The sequence below is a fragment of the Eretmochelys imbricata genome, chromosome 23 (assembly GCF_965152235.1).
Source record: "Eretmochelys imbricata isolate rEreImb1 chromosome 23, rEreImb1.hap1, whole genome shotgun sequence".
NCBI lineage: Eukaryota > Metazoa > Chordata > Testudines > Cheloniidae > Eretmochelys > Eretmochelys imbricata.
Genome location: NC_135594.1, coordinates 9,411,758 through 9,427,464, shown reverse-complemented (window position 1 = coordinate 9,427,464; position 15,707 = coordinate 9,411,758). Strand labels below are relative to the sequence as shown.

General features: G+C 55.4%; 2 pseudogenes; one reads left to right on the top strand and one right to left on the bottom strand.

Annotated features, from left to right (window-relative positions):
- Positions 1–6,094: 6,094 nt before the first annotated feature.
- Positions 6,095–11,626, top strand: LOC144279300 (glutaminyl-peptide cyclotransferase-like protein; annotated as a pseudogene).
- Positions 11,627–13,298: 1,672 nt separating this feature from the next.
- On the bottom strand, positions 13,299–15,457 carry LOC144278771 (peptidoglycan recognition protein 1-like; annotated as a pseudogene).
- Positions 15,458–15,707: the final 250 nt, after the last annotated feature.

Genomic DNA, 15,707 nt, shown 5'->3' with positions numbered 1-15,707 from the left:
TAGTGCCTGAGGGGCAGCTCCATCGGTAGGGGCAGGAGCCACCCAGGGGATATATAGGGCAGAGAACGCTCTGGAAATTCTGGGAGGATTCTGGGGGCTCTTCAGAGACTGGGGTGCTGGGAGACATTCCCCCTCCGCAGGCTGAGGAGGGGTGATGGAGGGGGGGTGGAGAAAAATCCTTCTGGTGACCCAGCAGGGCCCAGGAGAGCTGGGGAGAAGGTCCGAGGGGGCAGATGGGATCCAGGACTGTAGGGTCCATCCCTACAGAGATGGGATCAGCTACTGGGGAGGGGGTGAGAGCTGGGGGAGGGAGCCGGGTGATGTATAGAGTGGGGGACCCTACTGCAGGGACTGAGGCAACAGAGAACTGAAGCTCCAGAGAGAGACCAGGACAGACACCCCGGGGTTGGGGGAGAAGTAAATGACTTTATTTCAGTGCCAGGGGCCAGACCTCATGTCTCCATGCACAGGGGGCCGGTCACTCTATCTCAGGAGCTGGGATTCTGCAGTGTCGGTGCCCATCCAGGAAGGGCTGTCTCCGGCTCTTCTTTGCCCCATCCCATTCCCAAGTGGGTGCTGGGTCGTGCTCACACATTGGCCGAGGTGGCTGTTTTCTCTGGAGGTGACAGATTGGCTGCATGTGCACGGAGAGCCACATGTTGGGCTGGACGGTGCCGGGCTCAGGCCAGCAGATCCCTTCTGGTATCAGATTTCAGAGTAGCAGCCATGTTAGTCGGTATCCGCAAAAAGAAAAGGGGGACTTGTGGCACCTTAGAGACTAACAAATTTATTTGAGCATAAGCTTTCGTGAGCTACAGCTCACTTCATTGGATGCTTATGCTTAAATATATTTGTTAGTCTCTAAGGTGCCACAAGTCCTCCTTTTCTTTTTTCTGGTATCAGAGCGATTCCTGAGTCTGGGGAGAAATGGCCCCAGCATTAATATGTCCCTGAGGTGTCTCCTGTCCCCTTCTCCCTGCACCCAGATCCCCTGCCTAACGCTCCCCCCAGCAGACAGGACACTGGGCTGAACAGACCCAGTATGGCCATTCTTATGATCAGGGAATCTCGCTCTGCTCCACCCCCCTAATCTGACATTGGCTCCGGGGCATACTCAGGGATCCGGCTCATCCCCTGAGGTCGGGAAGCAAATGCTCTGGCTAAGGAAGCACTAACGGCCTTCCCTCATCTTCTCAGGTCATATCCCCAGCAGGGAGCAGGAGGAGTAGGGAATCTGGCAGGGAAGGGGTTATTTATTGAGGGGGCCCTATACAGCGCCCAGCCCCCCACACCCCACCCTGGGCTTCCCACAGACATAGGCAGCACCTTCCCTGCACGGGGCTCTGCTATGGCCCTGCTTCCCCACCCCCTGGGGCCCTGGCAGGTGCTCCCTTAGCTGGTGCCATAGGGGCTGGTGTGCTCAGTGCCGGGGGTCGAGGGTTTGCTGCCAGGGGTCCAGCTGTTGAGTTGGGAGCACCATGGAATAAATGTGAGATTCCCTGAAGCAGGGATTTCCTGGGGGAAGGGAGAGTGGTTTTTCTGCCCTGTGGAGCCCTCCAAGCAGATAGGGCTCTTCCCCCAGAGAGATCTTCATCCCTGCATGGCTGGATCCAGGCTCCCCTGTAAGCACAGAGAGACGGCGGGTTAGAGGGGCCAGTGTCACCCCACAGGCCCAAGCCCCCTGACTGGGATGGGATTGAGGGGAGGGGAGGACAAGACAGCTGCCCAGGGTGGGTAGGTTTCCAGGGGCTGGAGAGGTGGGAGCTGCTGGCCAGAAAGAGACCGAGTGTCTGTGTGCACTGCCCCCCACCCCACCACCCGCCACCACAGACCTACCCACTTGGGGCACTCAGAGTGGGGTAGGGCCAGGCATTGGGGTGGCTCCAGCTCACAGTGGGAAGGGGCATCTCTGGACATCACACACCCTTCATAGCAGCCTCAGTGTGTGCAGGGGACACCCTGGTCTGACTCCTCCCCCCACTGACAGGTGGTACAGGAGCTGGGCCAGCTGCCCAAGGGTTATGTGCAGATGAGGTACCCCCATGTTCAGAGGGGCTTGGCAGACTTGGGGGGCCTTGTCCTGGGGTGGGGGAAGGGATAAGAGAGGGGGGTCATGTCACCTGGAGTCTCCTTCCAGCAGTAACCAGCCTCGGCCATGATCAGGACCAGGGCCAGCAGAACCCCGGAGACCAGACCCAGACGGAGGATGTTGCCCCAGGTGAAATCCAGGCGCTTCGTGAGGGCTGTGAAAGGACAGCACAGGTCTGTGGAGTACTTGGAAGTATCAGGGCTGGATTCTGAACTCAGCTCCTCCACGGTTAATCCAGAGTCACCCTCTGACAGCAATGGGTTGAGGGCTGGATTCTGATCCATTACCCCTGGATCTAGCTACCCATCTAGCTATTTAATGAAGGATAGATGGAAGAGGCCAGCTGGGCAGCCTCTGAGCCCCAACTCCTCTGTGCGCCCCCAGAACAGGAACAGACCTGAAAGACCTCTCTGCTCTGCAGCTAACCCTGGGGTCAGGGATCCCGCCTCTGCCTCCCTCAGATCTAGAGTTGCCCCTTTAATCTGTGATTCCACAGAGTCCCTTTCCCATAAGAACATAAGAGTGGCCATACTATGTAAGACCAAAGGTCCATCTAGCCCAGTAACCTGTCTTCGGACAGTGGCCAATGCCAGGTGCCCCAGAAGGAATGAACAGAACAGGTAATCAACAAGTGACCCATCCCATGTCACCCATTCCCACCTTCTGGCAAACAGAGGCTAGGGACATCATTCCTGCCCATCTTGGCTAATAGCCATGGATGAGCCTATCCTCCATCAATTTATCTAGGGGTTTTTTTTTGGAACCCTGTTATAGTCTTGGCCTTCACAACATCGTCTGGCAAAGAGTTCCACAGGTTGACTGTGTGTTGTGTGAAGAAGTACTTCCTTTTGGTTGTTTTAAACCCGCTGCCTACTAATTTCATTTGGTGACCCCTGGTTCTTGTGTTATGAGAAGGAGTAAATAACACTGCCTTATTTACTTTCTCCACACCAGTCATGATTTTACAGACCTCTACCAATCCCCCACACACACACACACACTCGTTAGTTGTCTCTTTTCCAAGCTGAAAAGTCCCTGTCTTATTAATCTTCCCTCTTATGGAACTGTTCCATGCCTCCCAATCATTTTTGTTGCCCTTTTCTGTACCTTTTCCAATTCCAGCATATCTTTTTTGATATGGGGCAACGACATCTGCACACAGTATTCAAGATGTGGGCATACCATGGATTTATAGAGGGGCAGTATGATATTTTCTGTCTTATTATCTATCCCTTTCTTAATGATTCCCTAAATTCTGTTCACATTTTTGACTGCTGCTGCACATTGAGTGGATATTTTCAAAGAACTATCCATAATGACTCTACGATCTCTTTCCTGAATGATAACAGTTAATTTAGACCCCACCATTTTATATGTATAGTTTGGATTATGTTTTCCAATGAGCATTACTTTGCATTTATCAACATGGAATTTCATCTGCCATTTTGTTGCCCAGACACCCAGTTTTGTGAGATCCCTTTGTGACTCTTAATGGTCTGCTTGGGACTTAACTATCTTGAGTCGTTTTGTGTCATCTTCAAATTTTGCCACCTCACTGTTTACCCTTTTCCCAAATCATTTATGAATATATTGAATAATATTGGTCCCAGTACACATCCCTGGGAGACACCACTATTTACTCTCTCCATTCTGATAATTGACCATTTATTCCTACCCTTTGTTTCCTATCTCTTAACCAGTTACTGATCCAGGAGAGGACCTTCCCTCTTATCCCATGAGAACTTACTTTGCTTAAAAGCCTTTGGTGAGGGAACTTGTGAAAGGCTTTCTCAAAATCTAATTACACTATACCCACTGGATCACCCTTATCCACATGCTTGTGGACCCCTTCAAAGCATTCTAGTAGATTCCTGAGGCATGATTTCCCCACTCAGGTACCTGTCTGTGTGGTCCCTGGGCTGATTGGATATGGTGATGTTTCAAGCCCAGTGAGGTTGTTTCCACCTGTAGGTTTAGAATGAGAGCCTGTCAGGGCAGGGGATGAAATGGGCAATCAGGGGGAGCTAAGAGGTAGAAAAAGCGACTCAGCAATTGGGCCCCTCCCCCCTCGACTCAGCCTTTATGGTCACTCTAACCTCCAGGGGGTTAGTGGATTTTATCAGCTGGGGAAGGGACTGGTTCTGCAGCTGCTGGCCCTGACTTCTCTGGGCATACTCTGATGGGGAGCATCCCCCTGGAAAAGGCCTCACTGTTCTGCAGCTTGCCCTGGGGGCAGCGTTCCCCCTTCCCTCTGCCTTACATCAACAGCTGCTGCTGCAGCTTCCCCCGGCTGCATGACAAATCCACTGATTTCCTGATCCCACACTGGGCATCCCCTCTGTAAGGCCCCAGGCAGATCCTGGCTGTGAGCATCTCCTTGGGGCATAGACTCTGTGAAGGCTGGGCTGGGTACAGGGCTGAGAGCGGGGACTCCAAACCAGGCCCCTCACCTCTCACCACCAGCTCCACAGGGTCACTGGGATCTGACCAGATGAAGGCTTGTGATGTGCTGCCATAACGTCAGGTGTAGCTCCTGCTGTCATCCTGTATAACACTGCGGATGGGAAACGCAGTCATGTCTGCAGGACTTTCCATGTGATGCAGCGTGGCGTGGTCTCCTCCTTTGTACAGAACAACCCTCAGCCCTGGTACCTACACTCACACTGGATGGTCACGGTGCACCCCATGGCCATTACCTCCCTGGGGCTCACAGAGATGGAGGGTTTGGGATAGAACTCTGCATGCACGAAGACACAGAACTTCTATGGGGGAGACATATACCCTTGCTCCTCAGTCTGTCTGTCTGTCATTTGATCTCTCTGTGCCCAGCCCTAGGGCATTCAGCTGCCTCCCCTTGTCTAATGTTCCCCGCGTTATAAACCCAGCAACAGCACAGGTCTGTGGAGTTCTTGGAAGTATCTGGGCTGGGTTCTGATCTCAGTTCTGCCAGTATAAATCTGGAGTTACCTCGTGACTGCAGTGGGGTCAGAGATGGGTTCTGATCCATTGCCCCATATCTATCTATCTCTCTACCTACCTACCTACCTACCTATTGATCTATTAATGAATGCAACTCTGACAAGGTAGGAGCTGGCTGGGCAGCCCCTAAGTCCCGACTCCTCTATGCATCCCCAGATCAGGAGCAGCCAAGGAAAGCATCCCCCTATGAAAGGCCTCCCTGCTCTGTGGCACTCCCAGGGGCAGGGATCCTCCCTCTCCCCCCCCAAATCTATAAGGTACCCCCATTAGTCTGTGATTCCACAAAGTCCCATTGAGGCCCAACTTTACCTGTGTGTGTGGTCCCCGGGCTGGCTGGAGTCAGTGATGTTTCAAGCCCACTGGAGTAGTTTCTTCCTGTGGGATTAGAATGAGAGTCTGTTGGGGCAGGGGGTGAAATGGGCACCCGGGGGAGTGACAAGATGGAAACAATGACTCAGCAATGGGGACTCTCCCCCCCACAGCTCAGGATTTATGGCCACTGTAATCTCCAGGGGGGGTGCAGTGCCGATGCTGTAGTCACCGGGGCCTGACTTCTGAGTGTGTCCCAAGAGTTCCTCCCTGCCTCTGCCAAATCAACAGCTATTGCTCCCCCTTAATTGGACAAGTCACCCATCATATTATCTCATGTCTAGCTAGGCACCCCTTGCATACAGGGATAAGGAAATGTTGTTAGCCTCATTGGATGTGTGATGCATTTGAACGCATTGCGCAGAGTGTTCAATCTGTTTATGTGAAATTGCAGTGATAGGTTCTTATGTAAGCAGGCTCTGAATGAGCTTTCCCAACACCTAGTGATGAGCTGGGGAGAAGACATCAGGAACTGACCATGTTTGAATAGTCACACCCACTCTGCATAGGTGAGCAACATGATGGGGCTGCTTTACCCAAATGATCACTTTTGTCTGGTGTTGGATTGCAAATCACTTTGTTATTGCGGAGGCAGAGGTAATAAAGTGTGGTTATCCTTTTGTGAATCAAAGGGAGCAGAACTGGCCTTGGTATGCCATGAACGAGGGGGTCACTCTCAAGTTAACTGCATTCAATAAGCAGGAGGTAGGGGTGCTAAAGGCCAGTGGAGATGTGAGAGGGTATTTGTGCCCATCTGGCTTTACGTGCCATTTGACTCTGCACTGTTTAATAACAGAGCTTCTTAAGGCCCAGTTGAGAGTCTCTTGGTTTGGATCACTCGAGCTGACATCACTGATAGCTCAGTCTAAATATGAAGCCTTAGGTCCATTGTGGGACAGTGTCTCTGGTGAACGAGGTTGCCTCGCTAACTGCTGGAATCACTGAGAATTGGAATTGCTGAGAGCTGAGTTAAGTGGTGGAACTTCAAAACATCCCAGAGGTTGCAGTGGAGAGGGCCGTGGCAGGGTGACTGATGGCAGAGCGCCGGAGAGTGGCAGAGGGAACACTGGGGGGTGGCTGGCGGTGCAGTCAATGATGGTGGAGTGGCCAGCTGTGGAGTGAACAAAGGCAGACAGCGATGCAGAGTGAACAGCGGCACAGCGACGGCTGCTGAATTACTGCTCAGTGCTGCCCCCCCCACCCCGGGGTGGGAGGTTAACTCACGCAAACACACCTCCAAACACTGGGTTTTCACTGACCAAGGACAACTGTGAGTGGGGTGCGGTGGAGGGAGAGAGGACTGGCGTGTCAAAGGGACATTTGTTTGTCGGACTGTCACACTGAAAGGTGAGAGACTGAGGAAACGGATGCTGCCAATGTACTCTGGGGTAGGTGTTTTATTCATGGTCAGATGTTTTCAAATCATGCTTGTGGTGTTTTCCCAAGTAATGCCAGGTTCCTTTCCCCTTTTATTAAAAGTTTTCTCTTCTATACATGTACTTAGTGCTTGTGAGAGGAGACGTATTGGCTCTTAGAGGTACCAAGTGGGGGGTGTAATTTTTTTCAGATTACTGGGTGGGGACTCGAGCTGGTTCTGTGTTGTGTTGTCAAAAGGAACCCAGCCCTGGTAGCTGCTGACTCCCCCCGGCAGAAGGGTTACACCTAAGCAGTTGCTTATGTTGAATTTGCAGTTATCTAGGGGTTACGGTTTTTCTCTATGCAGTGCAGAATCAGTCACTGTGCGCACATGTCTGTGTTTCTAATCCATGACTGTGCTAGGCCCACAATACACAGTGTGACTAGAGGCCAGCAGCACTGGATGTAATATTCCCTAAGAGATGTGGTCACCTTAAGATGAACCTAATTCGCTCCGTCAGTGTGGTGGTGTGATCCCTCCTTCTAGGGTTTTGGAAAATTGTGATTCTTTTCCTCTGGTGTTTGGAGAAACACTTGGTAGTGATCAACGGGGATTTTGGTTTTGCTCAGTGATTATTTGGTCTGAGAGAAGCTAGATTAAGGGCTGAGCCTTCGTTATTGTTGGACGGAATTGCTGTCCAGACAGTGCAGAAACGGCAGCAGCAGCTGGAGCTCTGCACTACCCAGTGAAATCACTGAGGTTTGTCTACAGACTCAGGCTTGTGCTTCGGCCCTAACAATGGCTGTGTAGACATTCCTCCTCAGGCTCCGAAACCTGGGCTCCAGTCCCAGTAGGAACAACTACATGGCTATTTTTAGTACCATAATGAGAGCCCCAGTCTGTAGACCTGGGCTTTGAGATTTGTGGCTGCTGGTATTTTTTGCAACGTAGCCATAACCTAAGAGCTGAGAACACTTGGGGCTGGAGCAGTGCAGAAACTTCAGAAGGTGACAGCAGTGTGCAGTGGCAGAGTGGGCAGTGACCGGAGTGGGCAGAGGCATCATTTGATTTTCCTGCATTCCTCCCCTAAGGCTGGAGCTGAATGCACCTAATGGCACCCCTAGACCCTAGGACTTCACTTATGGTGGACAGCAAACTAAGAGTGCGGTGTCATGGACAGAAAGGGGAGTGGTGTGTTAACGGGACATTTGTCCGCTGGTCTTTCAGAAAGGGGGAAACTGAGGCAAAGCCACTGCTCCACCTGGGGCCAGGGATTGACTTGTTGTTTGCATACGTTTGAGTCATTGTTGTCATGTTTTCTCAGATTAATGCCATTCTTCCTTCTCCCCTTAATAAAATATTTCTTTTGTCGCACACAGACTCAGTGCTTGCAAGACAGGAAGTATTGCTTCTTAGAAACACCCAGGGCTGGTGTTTAGTTTTCCCAGATTTCTGGGTGGGAGCTCAAGCCAGTGTTGTGTTATAATTTTGAGAGGAACCCCTATATATTGAAGCCAGAGCTGGAACTGGAAGAAGGGTTACATATGTATTGCAGAGGAGTTTAATCTCCTCCTTTGTACAGAGCAACCCTTATGCCATGGCACCAACTCTTTCAGAGGGTGGTCACAGCTCTTCCCAGGGCCATCATCCGCCCTGGGGCTCACAGAGATGGTGGGTTTTGCATAGAGCTCTGTATGCACAAAGACACAGGACTTCAAAGCGGGAGACACAAACCCTGCCCCTCAGTCTGTCATTCTGTCCCACAGAGGGGTATTCTGGTGCCTCCCCTTGTCTAATGTCCCCTTGGTAATAAATCCAGTGACAACACAGGTCTGTGGAGTTCTTGGAACTGGCGGTCTTGGGTTCTGATCTCTTCTCCCCCAGGGTAAAACGAGAGAAACCCGCTGAGTGCAATGGGGTGAGGACCAGATTCTGATACATTACCCTGAATCTATCTATCTATCTATCTAATGAACACAGTTCTGATAAGGCAGCTGCTGGCTGGGGAGCCTCCTCTGTATAGCCTCAGATCAGGGTAAGCCTGGGGAATTTAGGAAAGACCTCCCTGCTCTGCAGCTAGCCCCTCCATCCCAAATCTAAAGGTGCTCCTTTAATTTGAGATTCCACAGAGTCCCCATCCCAGCCCCAGTACCTGTCCATGTGGTCCCTGGGCTGGATGGAGCTGGTGATGTTTCAAGCCCGGTGGGGTGGCAGCTTGGGAAAGACAGGGCCGCATCTTCCTGGGGGCCACCGACTCGGCCGTGCCCTGTGCCATCCTGCTGGAACTGGCCACGGCCTTGGACGTGGAGCTGCTGAAGGCCAAGGAGCAGGTGAGAGCTTCCCAGGTTGGGGGTTCTACTCTTGTCTTGGGGAAAGGAATGGAGTCTAGTGTGCAAAAGCGGGGGGGATGGGAGCCGGGACTCCTGGGTTCTATCCCTAGCTCTGCTGCTGTCTTGGGTGCAGTCCCCTCACCTGTCCAGTAGTGCCAGGTGTTGAGTGAGCCCCGTGTCTCTCGCCAGGGCTCTGAGGTGACGCTGCAGCTGCTGTTCCTGGATGGCGAGGAGGCCTTCCGGGAGTGGAGTGAGAGGGATTCCCTGTATGGTGCTGTCCATGGCCAAGTCTCAGCACCAGCCGGGCACCAGCCAGCTCCAGACTATGGTGAGAGCTGCCCGCCTGCCCCCTGAGGAGTTCTGCATAGGGGATCTTTCAGGCTGGACGGAGATGGTGGGGGTGCCTGTGCGGGGTAGGCGGGGGGCTCAATCTGTCTGCACTGGATCTTGTACCAATCCCTCCCTCAGATCCTCCTGGGGTGACTGGGCCCCTACAGATTTAACCCCTCGTTGCCTCCTTGCAGAGCCTGTTTGTCTTGCTGGACCTGCTGGGGGCCCGCCACCCGACCATCCAGAACCACTTCCCCTTCACCGCCTCCTGGTTCGACCGGCTCGTCGGCATCGGTACCAAACCTTCCTTTCTTCCAGGGGTGGGAGGGGGCTTGCCCCCCCAGGCACCTGTAGCGGGACAGCAACCTCCTCCCCCGCCCGCCAGTCCTGATGGTCCTGCGTCTGTCTGACAATGAATAAAGGTGCCTGGGTTCTAGCCCCAGCTCTGGGAGGGGAGTGGGGTCTAGTGGTTAGAGCAGGGGGGCTGGGAACCAGGACTCCTGGGCTCTATCCCCAGCTGTGAGACAGAGCTGGGAGTTGGGGATTCAGTCCCCGGGGCTGTTGACCTGGCATCTTTCACCAACACTTTATTTCCCTCAAACACGACTTGTCAGGTTTGAAATCCCCCCTCCCTCCCCGGCAGCGTCTCCGTGTCCTCAGGGAGCTCTGTTGTGAGCGGCCAGGTGTAGCCCCCTGTGGGGCTCGTTCTGCCGTGCCCCAGCCTGGCAGGTCCCAGGAACCAGTCCATTCCTCACTCTCTTCTCTGTGTCGCCCAGAGAAGCGTCTGCACCGGCTGGGCCTGCTGCAGTCCCACCCCTGGGAGCAGATGTACTTCCAGAGGGAGCCTGTCTATGGGCCTGTCGAAGAGGACCACGTCCCCTTCCTTCGCAAAGGTACCTGTCCTGCCCCATGCTACCGGACATCCAGGTGCAGAGCAGTGTGGGATGGAGAGCTGGAGAGGCCTCCCCGGGGGAGCCAGGGAGGAATGTGTGCAGACAAAGCGTGGTGAGACTCCCCCAGGCTACCACACAAGCCTGGCCTCATGAGTGGAGCGAGGGACTGAGACCTGGGTTCAGATCCTGGCTTTGCCGCTGCCCTGCTGGGTGACTTTGCTGCTGTCTTCCTCAGTTTCCCCATCTGTGAAGTGGGGGGAATCATTCTGACCCCCTTTGTAAAGTGCTTTGGGATCCCCTGAGGACAAGGGCTATGCAAGAGCTAGGTGTTATTTACAGGGGTAAAATGCTTTATCGATGATGTTTGCCTGCCTGGCACACTTCACCCCAGAGGTGGCTGCATTTTGAACTTCGGCTCTGGGATCCTTGGGGGTGAAAGACTTTATAAACATATCATTGCTATCTAGCCACTTGGCCCTGACTCGCTTGATGTCTCTGGCCAATCTGGTTCCCATAATGCACCTGGGCCAGCTGCTCGTTGCTAGGTCAGGGGAGCACACGGCTCCTAGATGTAAGGTCAGGTCGTGCCTGAGGGCCTGGCTCCATCTACTGAGACAGTGTGCGCATTTAGAATGTCGCCCGTCGCCCGCTAGTGGCTGGGCCACGTGGGGATAATAGTCTACTACTGCTGACAATAGTGGAATTACTCTTGTAGCTCCAGCAGTAGAGGCTGGTGCTTGCAGTGATGCAGATCCTGGGTTGGATTCCTGCTGACTATCCATGTATCTGTCTGGCCGCAGGAGTGCCGGTGTTGCACCTCATCGCCACCCCTTTCCCGTGGGTCTGGCACACGATGGAGGACACGGAGCAGAATCTGCACCCCCCGACTGTGGAGAACCTCTGCAAGATCCTGGCTGCCTTCCTGGCCGAGTACCTGGGCTGTGGCTACCCAGAGCCTCCCCTGGCGAGGGAACCAACCCCTCCCTGGGCCTCACAGGATCCTTCGCCCCTCCTGGGCCAAGCTCCATGGGGCCAGCAGCCAAAACACCCTAGGGACCAGACGAGGTGGCTTGTGGAGCCCGGGCTGTGGCAGCCCCGCAGGGTCTTGGGGAGGTGTTACAATGTTGGGAGGATGGGAAGGGAGATTGTGTTGAGTCTGTTCCGGGGCTGCAGCGGAGCTGTGGCCAGCCCAGGAGTGAAACCTCTTGCTTGAGCCCCTTGAGCCCCTTCCTGGGCTTTACATGCCCCCCAGAGCTCCAGCCGCCAGGGCCTGGACTAGCCTCTTCCCAACAGGGAGCCTGGATCCCAGCTGGTCGCGTCCCCCAGGTCCACGGCTCAGAAGCAGAAATAACTGGGCTGAACCTGGACTGTGCCGGGGCAGGACACCGGGGGCTGCGGCGGGGGGCCAGACCTGTACTCTCTGCAGTGCGGCCTCCAGCTGCCAGCCCACCAGGGGTTGCTCCTGTTTATGGGGCCCGTCCAGCCCTGGGGTGCTGGGACCCCAGCCTCGCTCGGGGGCTGCTCCACAGCGACTCTCGTAACAAAGAGCTGCCCTGTCAGTGCTGCTGCCCCCTTCCCACATGCTGGGCAGCCCTGGGCACTGTGGGGCTGGGACACTGCTCCTGGCATGGCTGTTCCCTCCGCTCCGGCCCCTCCTGCCAGTCTCCAGCCGCAGCCCCAGCTCCCATCAGCAGGCACAAACCCCAGCTCCTCTCCCCTTCCTTTAGCTCAGGGCTGCCGGGCCTCACTGTGTGTGACCCATGCGGAACCAGCACCCCCTTGGTTTCTCTCCACCTCCTCCCTCTGGATTGAGAGGCAGCACAGCCTAGTGGGCAGAGCACTTGACTGCACCCATGGGATCTGTTCCACGCTCTGCCACTAACTGGCCCTGTGAGTTTGGGTGAAACCCTTTTCCCCTCCCTGTGCCTCAGTTTCCCCTCCCATCCTTTGTCTAATTAGACTGTGAGCTCTTTAGGGCAGGGACTGTCTGTCTCATGTTCTGTGTATATAGCACCTAGCCCAAGGAGGCCTCTTAGTGCTAATCTGACAGACCATAATCACACCCTCTCAGCTCGCCCAGCCCAGCCCAGCGGCAGGGTGGTTATGGTTTAACAGGAGATGAAATGATTCCCGGCGCTTCAACTTTTCATGTGCTAGAAGCTGGTTTATTGTCACTGCTCAGTAGCTCCCAAGCAAAGCAAGCACTAAGCCGCGGGGCGCTGAGGTAAAGGCAAATTGCACTTGAACTAAAAACCCCTTTGTGGGACTCTGCGACCCACCCGACGGATCCTTCCCCGTCCAAACACTTTGCCCCCCTTGGTAAGAGAGGCTCGTGGGAACGGACTGTCGGGGCGAAAGGGGCGAGGGCTGAAAGCTTTGAGAGGCAGACCCTGCTGGGGCCAGGCAGAGCCGAGTGTCAGGGCTCAGGGACACTTGGGTTCCCTTTGTGGGGGGTTAACTAGCGACCGGTTTCTGGGGGATTCCAGATGAAATCTTCACTGCAGAGCTCGGGGGGGCTGGGGGCAGACGCGGATTTGACTCTGGAATTGATAATTGCTCAGACGTTTCACATGGGAATGGAGGCGATGTTTCCTGAGCTGCCCAGGGATTGGCAGGGCCGTCGCCACAGAGCTCGGCTGAGGCTTGGCCCCACCCCCCTGGACACTGTAAGACCCTGGGCGTGGCTGTGTGTGGATCTGGGCTAAGCTGACATGCCCGTTGCGGGCGGGAGCGAGGGGCTAGGCCTGGCGTCTGCTGAAGGAAGTAGCCTGGGGGAGGCAGGTGGCTCCCAGGCGCCATTAGAAATCTGAGCCCTCGGGGGTGGGGGAGGCAGCAGAGCCCAGGGGAGACGGGAGGGTAGCCCCAACTCTCAGAGCCCTGCTCTCCAGGCCTCAGGAGGCAGCAGGTGGGTGAGAAGTGAGAGGCCGCCCCATGCTGGGGGGCAGAGGTGTAGCTCAAGCAGGCAGAAGCCGCGGGCGGGGTCAGCGATGGGCGCAGGGGCTGCCCCGAGGCTGCAGGGACTCAGGCTTCAAACTCAGGCCACTGGCTTATGGCCTCATAGAGGGCGTCCCCGGGGCATTGGGTTGACTTCACGTCGCGATGCCCCTTCAGGGTGTAGCTTTCACTCAGGAAGCCCCCGGAGACAGCACATTGGATCAGGCTCTTGGCAGCGGTCAGGGTGGTGTTGTCAGGGGCTGTTTCTGCAGGACACCAGCAGGCCCCTGTTAATTTCACACACGCCCCTGGCCCCTCTCTGCTGCTCAGGGGATGTGAATGTGGCCTGAATAAATAAACACCCTCTAGCCCCGTTCTTGATTGACCATGTCAGTGTATCCCCCCCCACCCCACTGCATTTGGTAATGCATCTCCCCGCCTCCACACACACATTTGCTTCGCCACGCTCCCCCTCCCCCTCCCTTTCCTGACCCTGTGCCCCAGCCCAGTGCCCCACCGCGGTGGAACCAAGAGCAGCTGTGAACTTCCTAGTTCCCCTGGGGGCCTAGCAGGGAAATCTGTACAGACGGGACCCACATACTGTAGAAGCTGCCCAGGAAGCTGATTCCCAGTGACTTATCGTTCCAGTTCTTGGCATGGGCCCCCATGGTGCTCCAGCCTCTGCCCTTGTAGACTCTCGTCTTCACCGATCAGGAAGCTGCAGGCAGAGCGCAATGTGAGACCCACATGGGCACGTCGGCCGCACCCTTCCCTCCCCATTGCTCTCGGCAGCTCCCCCAGGGTCGTCGCTGGCCCGGCCCGGGTTTGAACCTGGGACCATCAGAGCTAGAAGCTCAATCCTCTGCCATGGAGCTAAAGACCCACTGAGGAAAAGGACTGGAATGGAGGGGCCCTAACCTGTATTGCACTCTTTGGCCATTAGGTGGCGCTGTGTGTAATACCCCTTATGGAAGGCACCAAGGGCCCCACCTGGACAGAGCTGGGGGTCGAGTGAGGGCTGTAGCGGGCCCAGATGTGGGGCAGGAGAACAGCGCTGGGAGCCGCTGCCCTGCTGGAAATTCCCAGCTGGGTTTCCATCTCCCGACATCACCATCTCAAAGCATTTCACGGAGCAAAATCTCTGGCCAGGTTTTCGTTGCAGGGCGTCAGTCTGGCTGCAGGGAAACGTGTCAATAACGCCGGCATGGGGCGGTGTCACAGAGGGCTTTGCTGGCCCGCACCCCACCCCATTGCCACGGCTCCAGCCCCACACACAAATGCTGTAGGAGTGTAACTGTCCCAGGCTAGTTAACACATTACAGCCCCGGTGGGGGGACAATCCTCGGTGCTTACGGTGACAGCACTGCCGAGAACACGTTAAACCAATCAGCGAACCCACCCGCCTGCTAATGGGCTTACCAGGGATCCCTCCCCTGACTCCAGCCAGGGCTCCGGCCGGGGTGCAGCCCGTCAAACCCACCCACGGGCTTTCCAGTGCTTCCAAGCTCAGCACAGCTTCTGCTGCGAACACGACCCCTGGGAATCTGTGAGTGCCGCAGGCCAGTCCCTCGATCTGGGAACAAGTCATTCGCAGCCAGTGTCTCGCTCCCCAGGGCGTCGCTTCGAAAGGCTGGGGGCAGAGGTGGGAATTTGCATCCCCGCCTTGGCTGGTCGGTCTTTAACAAGTGTCCTGTGATGGTCCTGACCCTTCCCAGGGTTTGCTGGAGTCACGTCTCCCCCAGAGGCATCACGTCCCATCTCCTCAGACTCCAGACCCATTTGCATTTGTAATACAATGAACTCCGGAAATACCCACACTTCGTCCAACCTGCTTTGTGCAGGGTCTGGGAGGGAACTGCCGTCTCTGGCCCATTTCCCCCTACAGAAATGGGTGGAACCAAGTGCTGTCCGGCACCCTTGGGGAACCCATTGACTTAGTGCCTGGACAGGTTTCTCCTCTGCCTGGCATTTCTGCTATGGCCTGTCACAATGTCACGTTTTGACGTTGCGTTTAAGAAGCATTCTGCCATCACGCCAGCACCCGGCCTTCACAAACCCGCCCAGTCGGCTGGCAGCCTCCTACCCCAGTTCTCTCTAGAGCCCCTGGGCCGATCTCTCCCACGCCCCTCCTTACTCGGGGTGCCCCCAAACCTTTTCCTTCCAGCACGCAGTTCATTTTCTTAACTTCCGACACGGCTCAGCTGCATTATTAACGATGAGGCTTGTCCTGCTCCATCACATCCTCCGGGTCCTCCTCGCACTCAGCCGGCTTCCCCGGTGCTCCCAGTGTCACCGCAGCCAATTGCTCCTGTGCTGGCCGATGAGCACTTCCACCATCCTCCGCCCGTTTCTGACAACCCCACATCTGCACCGTCTCCTCAGCTCCTTCCCCTCACCCGCCTTCCGCTTTCCTTGCGGCGCTCGCC